The sequence below is a fragment of the Stegodyphus dumicola genome, chromosome 3 (genome assembly GCF_044657685.1).
Source record: "Stegodyphus dumicola isolate Sdum_Otavi_A_Nest chromosome 3, ASM4465768v1".
NCBI classification, from domain to species: domain Eukaryota; kingdom Metazoa; phylum Arthropoda; class Arachnida; order Araneae; family Eresidae; genus Stegodyphus; species Stegodyphus dumicola.
In genome coordinates, this window is record NC_140770.1 from 269060459 (window position 1) to 269081019 (window position 20561).

A 20561-nucleotide genomic window follows, 5' to 3' on the forward strand; every position below is an offset into this window, starting at 1 on the left:
CATTATTTTGATAAACCTCGTAGGGTTGCGTTTGCAATGTAAGCGGAAAAAATGTAATTATTTACGACATCACATTAGAAACCTAAAAAATAACAGTATTTCTCCACTATTTAATGGATGTTATTATACATATAAACCTTCCTCTTCCATCACTCTATCTATTAAAAAAAACCGCATCAAAATCCGTTGCGTAGTTTTAAAGATTTAAGCATACATAGGGATATAGGGACAGAGAAAGCGACTTTGTTTTATACTATGTAGTGATTTTCATATATTTGTTTTTCAGAGGTACATAGAACTTAGAAAATTTGCTTTGGCTGCAGTCTGCTCATCTGGAGGGCTTGCCCGCTAGTATAATAGAAACTTTGAATCAGAAAAATCCCTTTTTCATCTTATTGACTGTTTAATTTTCTGTCATGTAATCTTCTACTTTCAGGTCTCACTACATCATGACAAATGACAAAGAGCTTGTAACCCATACAAACTACGTCCAGTATAACAGCTAAAATAAATAAATAAGTGAAAAATCGCCTTTGCATAACAACAAATGTGTAATAATGAATTGCGTCCAATTTAATGCTAAAGAAAGAACATTTCTACCTGATAAGCATATCGTATGCAGATAGAAAAGTATTTTTGGACTGTCTTTCACGCTGCAAGACCCGACAGGAGGAAAAACGTTTTCCCCTTTGACCTTGAAAAATGCATTATTTCATTAATGATGCTCGTATTTAGACAGCATGCAGCAGCAGTTCCAACACCATTTATGTTTTTTTTTAATCCATTTTTCATCTTGCACAGGAAAAAAAACTAGGTGTTGCCATTCGAAAATTTTAAATGCTTTCACTATAACCGTAACCGTGAGAGCTATAATGCTTTAAATCATCACAATCCGGCTCGCATATCTTCCAATAATAATATCTGAAATTTCATTTCGATTGGTTGAGCGGACAGGCGGCTAGGGGAAGTTTTTTCCCCGGTCACCCTGTATATAAATAAATGGTCAAAACAGTAAACACATTGTGATAAAGGCGTGACTAAACAAACCACGAGGATAATAGTTGAATGAATCGAAGAAGTGAGGAATTATTTACGGATTATTTCCATCTGACTGGTCGATTTTAATTTGAATGTTATGACTTTTGTGCACTTACGTAATTGCGAATTTACTTAGTTCAAGTTTCTCTCGGAAAAATGAGTTTTTTCAGAGTTTTAAAATTTATATCTGGGCTGATTAAAGTCGTACGAAGATGGAAACCGTCGAAATGGCTTCCCGATTTTTTGGAATCAGGAATAATGTGTTTAAAATTTGGCAATGTTACCTTTATTTCATTGTAAGAACTTTCTTAAGTAACCAACTCTACGATTTGAAAGCGAGTTCCAACGCTTCGCGAAATAAAGCAGATTTTCATCTCCAACTTGCGAGACTGTTGCCACTCGGAAAAATGAGGGCGAAAATTATCGTTTTCTCGAGTTTTTAATTAATATCTTTGATTTTAATTTTTTGGGGGGCTTGTAGGATTCCTACTGATCTGGAACCTAAGTTCTGCTTAGTTATGTCTGATGTTATTTCACTTAGTTTTAACCGTAAATTAAAATCCACCTTTTCTTCTTTCTTATCATGGTATTTATTTTTTAACGTGGAAGAAAATCCTTGTTCACACAAATAGGTTGTGCAAAAAGAGAATAAAAATTTAACAGCTTTATTTTAAAATGTCTTTAAATTCTTTTTCTCGGTTCAACCAAAAGTTAACAAGAAGTGTGTTATTTTTGAAATCTTCAGCCAGAGTTCGATCACAGGAAATTTCTATCAATTGTTCTCTTTCTTCATGAGATTTTTTAATTTTATTATTTAATTTTTGAATTTAATAGTTAAAAATACTTTGCTTCTTTGCGTACCACCTATTTTTCTCTTGCATACCACCAGTTGAGAATCGCTGCTCTAAGAACTAATTTGCATACCGGTGAAGAATGCGGAAAGAAGAAGTTATAGTACAGATTGAAATGAAATCTTCACTTCTTAGATTGCATTTAATGACGGAATTTCTATTCCATCAGCCAAAAGAACTCAGAATTGATTGTGACAAATACTCTAAAAACAACTTAATGAGTTTTGAAAAAACGTGGGTAGATAAAATGTTTCTACGTGTGATGGCACAAAAGCCGTCCGAAGAAAAGTAATTTGCTACCGCTACTAAATTTCTGTTTCAAAGAAAACTGAAAAGAATGTAACTCATGAAGTTCAGTTCGATAATCAGCCAACTGCAAAATTACAACTAATACACCCTCTTTCTCTGCCCACATTTTAATACTCCAATTAAAGGCTTCGTTACTCTCAACGACCAGCAAATAAAAAAAAGGGGTCTACTTTTCGAATGCTTTATTTTTCACAACCACCCCCTCACAAGCGCCTAATAGTCGAAAGACGTTGGTTAGCCCTGTTTGGTCCGTCCGTTAAATGGACTTCTTCTCCATCTTCTTCCGTAACATACCATTCGCTCATCAATGCATCCTGAATGGCAGCAACTGCGTAAAATATGAGAAGCCGCGACTCTCATTGGTCCGAGTGGAATGACGTCACGTCTCCGCCGCTTAGTACGGAAGGAACATCTGTAGTGGATGTCAGTGAGATGCCAGTCAGTATCAGAACTGATCCTCTCCCGACCTCGTAGTGCACGTGAGACTGAGCGAACTTCGAATCCAGTCAACCGGTAAGCTATCCATCATTTTACAGACGATAGGATTGAAAAGAATGCCATTCCATTGACTGTTGGTTTCCGCGATATTTTTTTTAACTGAATAAACATAATTTTTGATGTTTGTTTAAATAAAACAAGTATTATCGATTTCGTTTATGAAGAAAAAAGTACAATTAGCTATTAAAATCGGTCAGATTAAAAAAATCGCTTTAAAATTTTAAATAAAATGCAAAAATTATTTAAAAAATAGTAACTCGCTTCTTAGAGAGCAATGAAGGTTTCTTTTAATTCTATTGCAAACAGTTTCTGTCTTGCGAAATTAAATTTATTTGTATATTCATTGAAGCAGACCTAGAAATGAGGATTAATTTTGAAATTAAATAAAAATATCATTCTTAAAATAAAAGTTTTGGAGTAACAGGTTTTAATTAAAAAAAAAACGCACAGAACCCTCTGCCCCCCCCCCAAGAGAGGTATAATTATTATTTTTATGTCGTTCTACGTTTTATATTATTCCCAAGTTGTGTAACTTTTTCTTGCTTTTATTAAATAAATAAATTATTGATAATCTGCCTACTAAATCAAACAACACTATATAAAGTATAAACCTAAACTTAAATCTTACTTTTATGAGTTATCTATTTACATACAGTGGCTCACAAAAATGATCTGACACTTCGAATTTTTGTTCACTTTAATGAACGAAAAACTAAAATAAATTAAAACGGATTAAAGAATAAAAGCTAAAATAAATTAAAGAAAGGCTTTTATTTTGATTATATATAAATTCAACATTCTTTTTATAGTAGATACATTTTTCAAAAGACGAAAATAAAATTCACAAATCAATATTGTTTGTTTAATGAGGAGAAACATTCTCACAAAAATAAACGGACACTTAGTAGCAGCCAAAATGACAGAAACTTGCATTTTTTTGCTGCTTAATATTTTGTGGGATTACCTTTACACTAGATCATTTCATTTAATATTTTGGTCATTGGATCCACAAGTGTTTTGTTATTTTTAGACTTATATTATGCAACTTCTCTCGACTCGCAACTTTCCAGCTGTTGCTGCGTTGATATTCTCTGTTTTCGAATTTCTGATTGTAGCTCCTGTCAAATGTGTTCGATAGGATTAAAATTTGACGATTGAGGTGGTGCTTTAATTACTTCTGGACACTTATATAACAGTCAGAGTCTAATATTGTGCGCAGTCTGCTTTGGATCATTGACCTGGTAGAATTTAAAACTATTTTGTATATTAAATTCTTGTGGTGACGATGCCAAATTTTGCTTCAAGATGTCAAGACACTTGTACTGATCCATGATGACCATGTATAAACTCTATATTACCAACTCCGGAATATGCCATAGATCACCATTCCATAACTCCTTCTCGGCCTCGTATCTCTTGCTATTAAGTTTTGTTTCCAAAATTCTTCTTTGGGCTTTGTACACAACAGCATTTGTCTACCTGCGCCGGAGATGAAAAATTTGCTTTCTTCAACAAACAATACATTTTTCCAGTAGTCAGGTATCCTTTGTTTCATCGATTTTACGAAAGAGAGTCGAGATTTTCTATTGTTTTTACGGACATAATTCTTTTTCTTGCTACTCGCCCATGATATCCTGCAGATCGGATTACTGTTCTTAAAATTTCTGGATTTACGAATGTTCCATATAATTCACATAGTTCGCAACAAGTTTAGGAGCACTCAGTCTTGGATTCGTTTTAATATATCTTAGAATAACGTCTTTCATTCTCTCAGATAACTTAGATAGTATTCCAGATTTGAATACGACTCTGTTTCCCATAGCCCTGAATAATATCAAAAACTGTAGAATTACTTAAATTACGTAAATAGGCAATTTTCTACAGATTTACGTTTCTTTTAATGCAAATCAAGAACTAATCTGTGAATTTTTAAAAATGTTTCCTTTCGTGAGCGAGCCATAGTAAGAAAACATTAAAATAACGAATATTTTCTAAAAAATAATTCGAATTATAAATGCAAACGATTTTTAGGTTGTTTCCTAGCTTCTTTATCCAAATTTCATAAATTTTCGTGTTTTATTTATTGCAGACTATTTTAATTAGAAATTCTGAAAATGTCCAATTAATTTTGTGATATATTTTTTTTGTCCATTTCAAAATAAAACGTAATTTTATAATTTACTATTTACTTTTTTCAAATTTATTTAGTACAAAAAGGGAGCTAGGAAAATGTGCATTGAAAGAAGAAATATTCTTTATTATTTTATTTCAAAGTTTTTCTCCTGTTATTTAAAAAATAAATAAAAAAAAACAATTATAGTGCTCGATCATTTTTGTGAGACATTGTATACTTTCAGCTATCGATCATTTTCGTCAGCACATTGTTGTGAATATTAATTTATGGAAGGGAAATAATAAAGAAAATCTATTTGTCACTTTTTGTATACTTTTGTGTACTATATTTTAAGACAGTGTTTCCCAAACTTTGAATTTAGATAGCATAGTGATCCACATGCTTAATTAGTTGCGACGTATTGGAATGTAACTAGTTAAGTTTAAGAAAAGAGGAAAAGAAAGAAGAGATCCACAAGAAAATAAACTGATAATTAATTAATAAAATAGAACTACATATAATTATTTAAATGAATCAATAGTTATGAAATTTATTAATTTTCAAAAATATAAATATGGTCATCATACTACAAGGGGGGAAAATATCGCTTCGCGAGCCACTAAAAACCGTAAGGCGACACACACTTTGGGAGACACTGCTTTAAGGTTGTGTAATTTAAAAAACAAATTACACTATAAATTGTAAAGGAAACCCTATATGTCCTAATGGTAAATCCAGAGATTGCTTTTTCAGTATTATTAAGCAAAAATCATAGGCAAATGTCCATGGAAAGCCTGAAAAATTTATTATGAAAGTAGACTTTATTCGAGATTCCAGTTAAAAGTTCTACATTATTAGTACAAATTTTATTCGAATATATTTGAAATTTTACTTAGACTATTTTGAATATATTATGTGAATATGTTATGATTACTATATTATCAAAATTTAATTAGTTAAGATTTATACTCTTTTGTAATTTCATGGATTACTTCTGGTTTATCGTTTAACGAAAGCATTTTGAATTGCTTTACTGCTAAAATGACGAGTAGAAAAATACTGATTAATTTTTCTACTGCAAACGTTACGCATTTTTAAAGATCTATATTTATTTAAAAGAAAAAAAGATTTAAAAAAGTATTAAATAATTATTTATCCCATTAAAATTTTTACTATTGGAGGCTAGGTTTTCAGCATTCTGGAAACGCTTTTAGCAGCTTCTTTAATCAAAATACTATTCTTCTGTTTTATAACGTTTTGAAATGGCTTTTTAAAATTTTGAACATTACGATTTTCGTCTTCCTGGTTAGCAAGTTAACTTTCTGGTTAGTACTTTACTTTCGAATTAGTATTTTGTTCTAAATCAAAAGCAAAAATTTTCAGGTAATTATTTTGATTATTTATTAATGATGTCTGCTAATTACTCATTAACGCATTCTTTTGATTAGTCTTTATTCAAAACAATGGTGGCGAAATTCTGTACCCATGGCGATTAACTGAAGATGCGTTACGCTACTTTAAGGCCGGGTACAATAGTGTGCTTTATTTAGCCAAGATTTAGAAATGCGATGTAGATACATGTGTTAGACTTATTTTAGATTAACTTTATAAATAGGTTTTTAGATGCAACAATACTGAGACTAAATGCAAGAATGCATATACAAGCAAATGAAAATGTCATACAGTTTTCAGTAAAATGCAGAATTGTTCGCAAGATCGCTATGGTGTGATTTTCATGAAAAGATTTCTGTTATATTTGTATGGTACACAGTAAACAGGTTTTAACTTTTTTTAAATATTTTTAATTTTTTATACCATTAAATTTAAGACTTAAAAAATGCAATGCAAAGACGATACTATGAATTTTAAAAGATTCGAACGTAACTATGGATTTAATGTGGAAAAAAAACCACTTTAATTGAAGATATTTACAAAATTTAGAAGCAGTATAATTAAAAAACGATATAGATTACTTTCAAAACATAAAATTCTTAAACAGAGTTGAGTTGTAGCTGGTATTACTCAAACAAACTCCCACCTTGCAATTTGTAGAATACCTATAAATTGCAACAAAAGTTATAAATCATGTCTATTGGGAATTTCAACACATCGACCAGCTCTAGTGACAACATCTGGGACTTTGGGTGATGAATCATCATCTTCACTGTAATCTGATTCATTAGCTGCGGGGCGTAGCTAATGAATCTTCGTAGTTACGCCCCGCAGTTAATGATCTTCGTAGATCTACGTAATCTTCGTAGAGACGTAGCTACGTAATCTTCGTAGAGACGCTTTTGTCCCTTCGAGCATCTTGAGCAATGAATGGTAACTTTTCCGAACTGTTGATTTCTAACGGATAAAGTCTCTGGAATGGTCTCAATCCTCTCCACCAGCTGTTCTCACTCTGGCAACTCTTGAGTGTTCATCTGCTCCAGAAAAGACTTTAGGATGACGATTCCTAAAGGCCAGTTGATACGCTTGCCATCAGTTTCTAGGAGAACGACCTCCCCAACTCTTAAAAAGTCTTCCTGGCTCTTATCTTTATGAATCAACATTGCAAAATACTCATTCCGAAATCTCATTCTTACATTCTGCCTTAATTTTTGTACAAAACGCAGTCTTATATTTAGGCTTTTACTGTCGATTTCATCTAAATCAATTGTTTCACTGCTAGGAATACCTTGGAAGAAACAAGCGGGAGTTAATGGCTTCAGACCTTCCGAATTGTCTTCAATATACGTAAGTGGCCTAGAGTTTATTGTAGCTTCGCAGTCACATAGAATAGTTTACAACTCTTCATAGTCAAGACGTTTTCGGCCCAAAATTCTTCTTAGCATCTCTTTCAACATTCTAATCACGCGCTTTCACCATCCTCCCCACCGGACGGCTGTTGGAGGGTTGGTATTCTTTTCTTATTTCTGTGACTCTTTGTTTCCTATGAGTTCTCATGCAAAGCAACAAATTGACCAGTTTTCAAATAATAAATATTACGAGAAATTTCAACTCTAAATATACGATTATAGTATCTTTGTTTGTTGTATTTTAAAAGGAAAAAATATGAAAACATACTTCATCGCTTAGTAAGATTATATTTTGCTAAACCTGCCGAGGATACGAAAAATCATAGCTTGTATACGTATAGTGTGGGTGTGCCATCGGTCACCACTGATTTAAAGAATAATCATAAACAAATTATGCATATTTCACTTAGCCTACCAGCTGCAAAATGAAGCAGCAAAATGTTTCGGTAGTTGAACACAGCCATGCAGATGCTTTCGGGGATTTTCCTGAGCGTAACGCAAATATAAGCAATTTTTTCCTTCAAAAGCTTGTCACGAAAGCATCTCTTCGTTTACATGTCCATAAAGAGCATTGCCCTAGCTAGTCTATAAGAAATTCATTTTCCAGAACTTGTTATCGTGGGTTTAAGTGGTTAAGTGGTTAGAGAGGGCGGAAAAAGATCCGAGATTCCAATCCCGACGAAAGTACAGTTAATATTTCAAGTTTCATAGTCCAGAAATCTTAATAGCTCCTAGAAATCAACCATTCAGATATTCTAGATAATAAGGTATTACCTCGGTATTAATCAGTTTTAGATACTTGGATATATATCAAACGAACTTTTTCAATAAGTGGAGGATAAGTAACTGGTCCTTATAAAAAATCCTATTTATTATTACAACGCTATTTAATACTGTTGCTGTGTTGTGTTGTTGTGACTTAACCTCCTTTGTCTGACAGTAACATCAGATTCAAGTCCGCGAAATTTATTGCGGCAAAGAGTGCAAGTTTGCGCCTGTCGTTGGCAAGAGTCTTGAGCATCATACAGCTGACATTATGACTTCGCTCAGTTCCACCTCCAATTTTGGTGGAGAGCACTCCTGGGGGAACAGTCGAAATTGCAGATGCAATAGCCAAAAGAGCAGCAACTGACCCCCACGTTCGCACACTTGACGTGCCTCTCCCGGGTTCGTTCTTAAAAGCTGAGCTCGAGAGAGAATTACTCAAACGTTGGCAACTTCTGTGGGAGACAGAAACCACCGGCAGAAGAGTTTACAATTTTTTTCCAAAAGTCTGCCGGCTTCTAAAATCTGGCTCGTCTCACTTCACTCAGTATCTAACAGGACATGGTCCCTTCATGACTTACCTGCATCGCTTCAGACGACGCGAAAACGAGCATTGCTCATGCGGGATGGTAGGAGATCCGGACCACTATCTGTTCGCTTGCAGAGAGACCGCTAAATATCATCTTAGGCAACCAGTAGCAAACCACATCCATGCATGGGCCGAAGCTACTTCAAAAACTCGCAATGCATTGAAACGCATATGCGATTGCATAAACATTGCACGCATAATCTCAGACAGGCTGGAGTAATTCTCAGCCACCATCCTCGTCACCAGCACAGCCCCTGTATGCTCTGTACCTGTAGCGAACTAATTTTATCTTAAGTTAGCTTATTCGGCTTTTCTTATTCCCTGTATATATTTATCTTCTTGAACTGTAAACCTTGAATTATGAACCTTGAACTATGTATTTTGCCTTATTTTATGTATTGTTTCTACTGTTTTGCCTTTTTTTTATTTTATGCATTGTTTTACTTTCTAGTATTTTACTTCTTATTACTTTTAGTATTTGTAACCACCTATCCATTACTCTGTAAATATGTAACTGGAATTGTTCTTCACGCCTGCAATGCACCCTTCTTCCATCATGCGCTATCGTCTTCGTCCAGCATTTGTTTGCACTGCCCCCAGCAGTCGTCTTGAGCACAATATGTATTTATAAGTGTGTCTTTTGTTCAAGTTATTTCCGTCAGCGGGGCTACCTGGCCGATATGCTAACTACCCAGTGGACCGGCTGCCTCGCTGTCGATGGAAAGGAAAGAAAGTCAGAAGATCTCCTACCTCTCTTCCCCCTACCAAAAACCTCTCGAGAGGACTTCCGGCCCGCCACATATTTAGAGTGCCTTCATGCCGATAGACACTGTACATTTACAAACATCTATACTATCCGGGATTCGAACTCGGGCCCTTCGATACGGCAGTCAGCGTCGCTAACCACTATACCGGTTGAGTGGCCTTTAATACTAAAATACATGTGCAGTGAATGAAATACATAATGTACTCAAATGAAGAATTTTACATGATACTATGTACTACTATATACATAAATGTTTTTTCGCTATCCAGATCAAAATCAATTTCACTTAAACATGCTAAGTCATAGCGCGAGTAGTTAATTGAGTATTAGCAGCTGGCGTACTGATGCTCATGGGCTGTCAGTGTATTAGCAAGATTTAATTATTGAGTTTTAATTATTGAGAAGTGGATTTAAATCCCTCATATTTGTCGAATTCACAATTATTATTTGGAAGATAAATAAACGTTGTATTTATCTGTATTAAAGTAATAAAATAAGGAAGCCTCTGCATAAATGTATGTATATTTCTAACACTGTGATAAAATAAAGATACCTAGAGCCATCCAATTTTGAATAACGTACGTCTCCACCATTTGTACTAACGGCTAATCTATAACAAGTATTAAAGGAAGCATTTTACCAACGTATTCTCTAGAAATGCTACGAGCGAAAAACAAATTATCTATGCTCTAATAGGTTTTTCTTCGAACATAAGTAAATGATATTTTCTACATTCCAAATAGAACTATTCTACAAACAATTTTGGTGAATTGTTGGATGTAATCGTGTGTAAACAAACGATTCGGAGTGCATAATTAACATGATGATGTCACTAATGACTTTTATGAATTACAAATCAAAATATCTGTAAAATGTATCAGTTTGATATTACACGATGTTATAAACTGCAATATTAAATACTTTTTTACAATTTTTCTATAAATTATTAAATGCATATTAATTCTAAATTGATCATTTTTAATGGATAAGCAATGTGTTGCTATGGGGTAAAAAATAGCATTGAAATAAAAATTATTAAAATGTAGGTGCATTACTTAAACCCATTCCACCAGAATGATGAATAACATGTTGTTATATTTCGAAAGATTAATTTAAAATCTTATTCTGCGTGTGATGGCAACAGCTCTCAGCACCAGCAAGTGTCCCAGTAACATCGATGATTACTAAAACCTTTATGCTGCTTGAAATGACAGCAACTCTCAGAAAGGAAAATTAACTAATTCATATGGTAAATAAGTAATGTGACGCAAAATAAGAAACGTTTATTCTATAGTATTATCAAATCAAAATTCGTTTTTTTAAGTAACTGCCTTGTAAAAGAAATGTGTAGTGACATAAGAGAAAGCACCGTGGTACATCATATCAAATGACATTGCAACAATAGACAATAAACTTGATAAAATACATTCCAGATTAAATACTTCAAAGTGAATTATCGTATGTTCTCATAAAAAATAATGGGAAACAGTTTAAAATGCGACTCGAGAGTTGTAACTAACTGGATAAACAAACAGTTTCATTTTCGTACACACAGTTGTTTATTTGAATGCAAAGAAAGAACTAGCCCTGTTGACAAAAATCTTTTCTGAATAGAAATTCAAATTAGCTACAGTACTGCTGTTATAATTAGGAAAAAATTCTAATGAGAAATATCTAATGATAAAGTTTGAAGAAGTTTCTCAAATAATTAAACTTTTAGCTCTTTAATTAATCAATTAATTAATTCTTTGCAATGTTTCAGGTTTAATTAAATTAAAGAATTCGGGTTTGTAATATTCAAGCCATTTTTTACTTAAAATGCGTAGTAATTGTTAAATTCTCTTACCAATAAACAATGGCGTTTTTCTAATATTAATAAATTATTTAAGCAGAAGCTAGGAGGGGAAAAAATCTGAAGGCTTTCAAATTTTATATCACGCCCAAAGAGGCGTTTTCTCAACGTTTTGAGTGTTACGTTTATTTATTAAATATGATGTTCTTCGCACTTAAACCATAAAATTCAAGGCAACAGCAATATTGCAAAATGTTTAAAAGAGTGTATCTTTAGAATTTCCTATACACAGACTCACGCGCTGGAGATAAAAATGTTTTTTCTTCCAGTACTGTGTTGCCATTGCTCGTTTTGAAATCTTTAAGTTTCTTAATCAAAAATTCGTTAAAGGTTTGCAAAATATGAAATAGATAATAAACAAATTCCAAATTTGTGTTATTATCTTCTTACGTACCGACTGTAGTCATTCAGTAAAGCATAAGGTATTTCACTTTCAAACTTAAAGTTTTTGTTACTAAGTAGCAAATTAAGTGATTGGAAAGCAATAAATGCAGTTCTTAAAAATATTTTTTTTTAACTTTTTAATCTTATCGATTATAATAAAAATGCCTTTAAATCATAATATGTTTAATTAGAAACATTAAATATTTTCATGAAATTCACAGTAGCTGAACGTATTAAAACCGTTATCAACTTTTTCTATTTTATGATAATTCCTTTAGGCAGCTGCCTCTCGAGCAGCTAGCTTTCAAAGAAATAATACAGCGAATATAAAAAAAAGTATATGGCAACCCGGAACGCTCTATGGGAAATTCTAAAGATATGCTGTTTTTCAATACCTGTGATTTTGCTCTTCAATTTTATGTTGCTTAATTGCGAAGAAAGTGACGCTTAATAATAAAGCTAAAAGGACAAAAAAATTATTAGCAGGAGTGAGTCCAGATGCAGACTGGTAAGCTGCGATGCTCAGCGAGAGCATAAAAAGCCTTAACAAATCCTCTGGTGAGACATTAAAATATGATATGATTTTGAGATATTGCAGTTGAACTGAATTTGACGGTTTAAATGCGAAGAACATGATATTTAATAAATAAAGGTAACACAGAAAAGATTAAAAAACACCCCTTTGGGCGTAATTTAATATCTGAAACCTTTCAGATGTTTTTTGTCCTTTTTTAGGTTTTTGTTATAATTAAAGTAGCCGCTACGCGGCCAGCCTTCGTCTGGCTTTTAAATGTACCAGAAAAATGCCTGAAGGGAATACCAAACATTAAATTTAAAAACTGCACAGAATATTACTCTGCAGAACAACTTTATCAAAAAAAAATCAATAAAAATGTATTATGTATACATAAAAATGACAATGAAATTGTCAAATTCTTAAAAACAGTGACACAAGAAATACGATGAAAAATTGTTGCCAAACCCATATTTCTAAAAGAATGAAACTATTCAAAATGATGCGCTTTCATCAAAAATCTGTCAACAACAATAAGACAGGAAAATTGTTGCCAAAATCACATTTTTAAAGATGTGAGATGTGAGAAGTGTATTCAGAAGCTTCATTTAATTTTTTTTAAATATAAAATATTGTCATTTTTTCAAAAATCATTTTGTAAAAGCAGTCGCAAGGATGAAAGTTTAACGTGTCCAAAAATCAAAGAAAAATAAACTGTACATTTATAAAAATAAACTTTTTTAGAAAAAATCCCGTTGAAAAGGTGTTAAGTGCACTTTGTTAAATAGATTAATATTTAATCGATTTATTGAAACACGAAATTTATTAAGTTCGTAAAATAGCTAAGTACCTACGCTTCATGACGATGTGAAAATGGAGTGGGTAGAGTAAAATCTCGCTTTCCTATAGCCCATTATGTCTCAAAATGACGCGATTTCGTCACAAAACATAAAATTAAAAAAATTCTAATTCTAATTTGAAAAAAAAAAAAAAATCGCTTCGAGGTGCACTGGCTCTTGTCTAGCTGCACCTATGTACCAAATTTCGTAGCCGTGGGTTATTAGCTTACGCGCAAGCGCGAACGAAAGACACACACACACACAGAGACAGACTCTTTATTATACTATGTAAAGATTGTTACATCATTTATAATTATAATATTATTAAATTGCAGTTATTTATTATTATTACACTGTTCAGTTAATTGTCGCTTAAACCACCCGTTTTTAGTTTTACACTCTGCTACCTAATAGAATAAAAAAAATTCCTGAAAGCAAGCACGAAATACATTGCTGATTTATCAATCCTAAGAATCTCCCCTTCCAGCCGGCGATTCCGCTATAAACTACGTCGTAATGATTTCAGTTTTTTTTTTCACTTTGCATGTTCCCTATAAAGTACTTTTAAAACCAACAAAAGAGCCTTTATATCAAAAGACTTAACGAATAGTCGCAGTTCATTAAAAAGCTGATGTCACGCTACATGGTATTCTTTTCGCTAACCGAAAAGTTTCTTTTATACATTCAAGGCTAAAGAAACGTATTGCACAGTTTCACCTCTACGAATCCATCTTGTAAAAAGGGGTTTGAGACAGGAAACGAGGCTCATCTTGGGGTCTTGCCTTTCGAACGGCATTTAGTTTCACATTGCTGTGAAAGGGTCTTTCTTGTTTTTATTTACTTTTGGGAAAAACCTTTTAATGTAAAGTGTTCTTTGTTCCATTTTCAAGTAATTTTTTAATATGGGATGTCCAATTATTTATGTACTTATACTTAACTTCAAAATTTCCAATACTTTCAAAACCAAAAACACTTTAGCTGCCTTTTAATTGTTTACTTTAATATTTGCACTTTTAAATGGAACAACTACATTTATTTGTTCATTAAAACTAAGAATCCGTAATATTATAAAGTATTTTCTCTCTCCTTTCTGCATTCGTTCGTGATGTAACGGTAGCACACTTGGTGCGTATTCGAGAGGTCCAGGTTCGAGTCCCGGCTAGGGCATTGTTGTTGCAGTTGTAGTTCCGTGTGTACTGAGATAAATCCGAGTTAGATTTCTCTTTAGATGCTCTTTGCATTGCGTTGTGTTTAACGCTCTTAGTAGTTTGAAGTGTAACTGCTAATTATACTATGAGATACTGTGAACACTTGTACGAATATTTCTGTGGAAAATTCCGGAGTTCCGAAATATTTCTTTTGATAAAAATAATTTCTTTTTACCTATCATCGGGCTTGTGCATTCAATCTATTAGGAACCCATACGCCCTCAACAATATATATTTCAATAACGCCATATTGTAGATATGCCACAAATTCAAGATAAAATTTGATTTGTAATCCTGTTAGACAAATCAAGGAACAATTCGCCTTCATCAGCGTGCCATTCATTTTAAAGGATATTTCGACTTCAGGGTTAACCTTATCGGTGGTAAATCTTTATTTTGTTCACTATCTTGTAATACCGCGATAAGAGAAGATATCGAAACGCTTTTCAAAGCCGCCTTGAGATGGTTTCCCCACAAGACTTAGTTGTTTGGAAGCGAGGTCGAGACACTTTTTTTTTGGCTGAGCGCTGCATATGTTTCTTGAAATAAGATAAAGCCCGTGTTTAGTGTAATCTCGATGTAAATAATCATTTCCCTCATTCAGGCGGCTTCGTTCGAAATATATTAAATGCTCCTGTAGTGTGACTGAAAATTTATAAGTTTAATTCATTTTTGGCGGAGACTAATGTAGTTCTCGGCGTTTCAACGAGTAAGCAATGTTTGCAAAGATAATTTGTCCTTTTCGAGATAATATATATTAAAAAAAAATTGAAACTTAAAAAAAGGAATAAAATCTGAAAGATTTCAGATTTTAGCGGTCGCCCAAAAGGGTTTGTAAAGGTATTTTAAGCTCTCGTTGAGCTCGCAGTCTACCAATCTACTGTTACACTCACTCCTATTAACCCGTTTTTTTCCCTCTTGTCTAATGTTTTGCTTATTGTAATGTAATAATGAGTTTGGACTAATTATTACATTATATCACTGATTAATCTCTTAGTTTGGACACTGGCCAGACTAAGAGAGCCTTAAAATTTCGCGTCAAGGAACTTGAGGCATATGTTAGAAAAAAAGAAAACACAGAAGTCTTCTGTTGCCCAACATTATTGGTCCGAAAATCACACTTTCAACTTTTCTGCTGTCAAAATTATTCAAAAAACATCTTCCATTGGTGAACTGGATTTTCTAGAGGCATTTCACATTCAAAAAAATCTTTCTGTTCGACTCTAATTCCAATCCATCTTTGCCTTCAGCCTTTAAAGAAATTATGTTTTAGTTCTGGTTTCATCAACAGATGGCGCCAGTGACTTATCTCCTGTCCAGGCTTTCTTATCTTATCTAATCATTATATCTTATCTTGTTCATTTGCGCTTTTGCAGCTGAGGATGATGGTTCGGTAAAATCATCGAAACTAGTCCTGTGCAAATTTGAAAATACAAAGCTGATTTTTGTTGTTTCACTGCTAAATTAATGTTTGTTCGACGTCTTATTGTACCTTAATTAAAGAAGGAGGTATTTAATGGAAGGTTTTAGAGGAGGAAATGCACGCGCGTTAGTAATAGTATGGAGCCGTCAGGCTATACTTAAATATCATTAGATTTAGTTCATCCATTATCTTTGATTTAAAGCCAAAGCTTTGTAAGCACAAGTTGGTGACGTCTGTTAATCTTCATTTAGATTAATAAGGAGACCTTTACACTCTTTTCCTGACTCTGTGGTAATTACAAGATGCGGTGAATACTCCCATGTGATCTTTTCTGGTCTAATTGTATGCTACTTAAGAAGAACAGATCTTAAAATCTGCTTAATTCTGTTTCCTACACCGAAGGAAATAACATGAAATTTCCGTAAGTTAAACATAGGCTATTTTGTAAGGTATTTCTCCCGCCTTCTTACCATGCCTTCGTGGTGTAATAATCAGCACGCTCTTCACGGATTTCTTCGATTTCCTTGTCTGGAAAATTTTCAAATAACTGTACATTGGAGCCCGAATTAAAAGTGGTGGATGAAGATTCTTCACCACCAGGTTTTAAGCGATTGGGTCCCCTAATCCTTAATCGCCCTTTAAAAGGAGGAGTATATAAGGTATTTTTCCTGCAATCTTAGCATGCCTTTGTGGTTTAATGATCAGCAAGCTCGGCGCGTATTAAAGAGGTCCAAGGTTCGAGTCCCAGGGTGCGCATTGCCCCCCCCCTTTTTTTTTTTTTTTTTTTTTTGTCTCCAGCTTCAAAATAACCTTATGATTCTACACCTTCTTACAATTAATTAGCTCAACTGAAATATAAAGTATACACTTACTCTACAATATATTTAGTACAACTCTTAAAAATTAATAAGTCTGGATATTTGGAAAATTTTTATTAACTATTCCTATTGACTTCACTTTTAATACGTCTTCCTGCTTTAGAACTAACTGCCTGACTCGTGAATAAGTTCCTAACATGGATCTATCGTATCTTATTCCAAACAGGGTTATGCTTCGTTGCAAATTCTCCTTTGTTGAATATGGAAAATGGTAATAAAAATTTGAAGAAAACCACTTATTTAATTTACCGTATTTAAACCAGAAGAAAAATTTGAAGAATACCTTGAAATATACATAAAAAATATTAGAAAAGACCTTTATAGGGAACTTATGATAAAAAAGATTTAGAGTATAATGGTTTTAAAAGAACTAAGTATTTAACTAAAATCTGGGTTTATGACTTCTTGCTACGCATCGATTGGGGACCTTATCGTCGAACTATCAAAACTAGCAGCCAGTTTATTATAATTTCTTTTATGTAATATTCTTGCAGATTAGGGTATGTCCTATAGATGGATCTGATCGGGATTTTTCGATGTCACAGACCGAAGGTTATGTTCCTTAATACACTTCCCATTCCGTTTAAGGCAAGAACGATGGGAACTTACAACATTAAATTATTGTTGCACATTGCAAGTCTGCTTTGAGTGGACGCCAATATAACGACTCGGGTTAGATTATAACACTTATTCAGGGTTAACTACCCTGTGTTATTCAGGTGTCTCTGTTGCTGAGGCACAGAAGTTTTGCAACCAGCTTGGGATAATTTTGATTTTGCGATGAAACTCAAGTAATTTAACATCATACGGTGGAACCTCGAGATACGGACACCTCTGTATACGAGAAATTTGAGATACGAGCACTGACTCGAGTAATGAGCAATGAGCCAGGATGTTGGTATGCGTGGCGCCATTTCCCCATCCGGCTCGACTCCGGGAATCCCCTCGTCAGATCACTCGGTGCTCTTTGATCTACGTGTTTGTACACTTGTGAGTCAATTGTTTATTACATTTAATGTGAAAATAATTATTTCACGATGCCTCCCAAGGAGATTGTTGCCTCAGATAGTACTGCAAAGAAAAATAAGGAAGCCATGGCCGTTAAAATTAAGAAAGAAATCATTGATAAACATAAGCGTGGTGTAAAAATGACGGAATTGGCGAAGACTTACGTCCTTTCGACATCGATGATCTGCACTGTCCTGAAGAAGCAGAAAGAAATTGCGAAACTTCATGTAGGGAAAGAAGTTACTGTTACTTCCAAGCATGGTCCAAAACACCTAGAATCTGTTGTTGGTGTGGATTAACGAGAAGCAGTTAAAGTCGGTGTCGAAAGCTATCATAAAGGTAAACTATGGTTATATTATTCACCAAGTGTTATTTATTAGAAAAATTGATTCATATGTTGATATTTTTGGGGGTTCGAAACGGATTAACTGCATTTCCATTATTTTCAATGGGAGAGACTGTTTCTAGATACGAGAAATTCATGGTACGAGTTCAATGCTGGAACAAATTAAACTCGTATCTCGAGGTTCTACTGTATTTAACTCGGCTAACTGATCTGACAAGGTTGCGTCAGCAGAAAAGCTCCTTTAGACCTGGGTTGTAAAACACAGCAACCGTTAGCTTTCCTTAGCGGATAATTGAATCTTCAGAGTGACTTGTCGAAATAGCTGACTAACTGAAACAATAAAATATTGCACTTGAAAATGGGATGAATTGCGTTATAATGTTGTTTTAATGTAATATTCGAATTCCCATAAATTTTTGTAAATTGTCACGAAACTTCATTCGAAAATGGTTGCATTCCAAAATTGATCTTGGATGTCTCGATTTGCTGGAGCAATAAACAATTTTTTCAACGGAATTGCGCAAGCCTACTTACTTTGCTCTATATTTCTTGTTTAGTATTTGTTTTCGAAAGAGCTTTACACATGGCGGATTTAGCAGATTTTGGAATTGCATCCATCATTGTCGAAGATGATTATAGATGTAGTAGTGTAGTGCATACTTTTTATCTCATCTTAGATTCTCGATTAACCCTCCTTTAATCTCTCCATCGATTAAAGGAACTTTCTTTGCGTGAAATTATACTTTCCTACCCTCTTTGTTGTAAAAGATCAACGGCCAGCAGCTACAATTACGCGATAGACAACAAGGAAAGAATATCCCAGCTTTATGTGCGGTTGCCAATGGCAACTACAATCTAATTGGCAGATTAGATGGGGTGCAGAAGGCGCGTCGATTGCCGCTCTCTCTTTCGCGTGAGGTCATAACTCCACTTCCGGATTCGTAAGTTAGTTTGGATAGGTTCTGCCTCTTCCGGTCAGCACTGAAGACTTGCCGGAAGATAAACTGTTCTTTGTTGACAGAATATACTTTCAGTTTCATATGCCGGTGTTGTTCAACGGGCTTACTCTGATAAGTGCTCTGGAATTAAATTAAATTGAAGAGGGTTCCATTTCTTCCGTGTTCAGCTGTGAAAGTCTAAGATTGCGCCCTCTACCGCAAATACTAGCATTTACTTAAAGCTTATTAATATATATTTAAGTTGATAGATATAAAATTAACTCAACATTAGGTAGTTACTTCATTCTGACATGCTAGACTTTAGGAGAAAGGAGATTCTAATATATCAATCCTTACTTATATTAGTTTATGTAGATCCTTTCACAATTTATACTAAGAAACTGATACTGTAAAAGTTTGCAACCTCATAAAAAGCATGGTAGAAGACAAAAACTAGTTATAGTTTTTTATTATATTTAATCTAAAAGCACTCACGTCTTTATAAGAAATATTGCCAAAGATACAATTTTCCTACAAGCTGAAGTTTAAGAAGCCTTTTTTTATTAGAAAAAATGTCACTAAAATGGTCTGAAAATTCCGAAATCCCAGGGTTTGCTAATATTTATTATAGTGAAGGGGTAAAACATCGGAAAACGCGTGTAAGTACTTCTATCTCGAATTTTTATATATAATTTCCAGAGCAAACAAACGCTAACTGGTAGGTGTCCACTTGGATACATTTGAAGCTTGTATGTTTTTAATTATTTTGGGGGCAGTTTTAAAATATTTAAATAATCAGTTATCTTGCATATTTTATGAAACTCGATTTTTATACTTCTTTTTTAACTTTTAGTTTTATACATTAATTTTTATGCATTCTACCCGTACTTATCAGTATTTTTAGTTATCACTGTTTATTTAAAAAGTGTGCAGCATCATTAGCATATTTTTAACGTAGGAAACGGGAAAAATGAGCAGTGCCTTCGCCGGGACTCGAACCTGGACCTCTCGAATACGCGCCGAGTGTGCTACCTTTACACCACGAAAACATGAAGAAAGGAGGAAGAAAATACACCCTTTTAAAGGGATTTGGAACCCCAGTCACCAAACCGTGGTGAAAAGAATCATCATTCACTGCCTTTTAGTTCGGGCGCCACTTGTAAGATCTTAGGTACATTTTATGCTGGAGACGCGAAAAATGAGCAGTGCCCTCGCCGAGACTCGAACTTGGATCTGTCGAATACGACGAGTGTGCTACCGTTACACTACGAAGGCATGCAGAAAGGAGGGAGAAAATGTGTATATAGAATAGGAAATTAAACAGCATTCGATTATGAAGTTAAATTCTATTTATTTTTAAACTGATATACTACAGTAATTTGCTGACTGTGCGTTTCATTCCTTTACCAGTTATTGTTTGCAAATTTTAGTATTTACCGAA

General features: G+C 33.8%; 1 protein-coding gene across 1 annotated transcript in view; it reads left to right on the forward strand.

Annotated features, from left to right (window-relative positions):
• Window positions 1-2494: 2494 nt before the first annotated feature.
• The window catches only part of LOC118197185 (uncharacterized), a 186503-nt gene continuing 168436 nt past the window's right edge, over window positions 2495-20561 (forward strand). The window contains exon 1 of the mRNA XM_085814126.1: window positions 2495-2711. The gene's annotated coding sequence lies outside the window, so the exon portion shown is untranslated. The remainder of the gene's footprint in view (window positions 2712-20561) is intronic.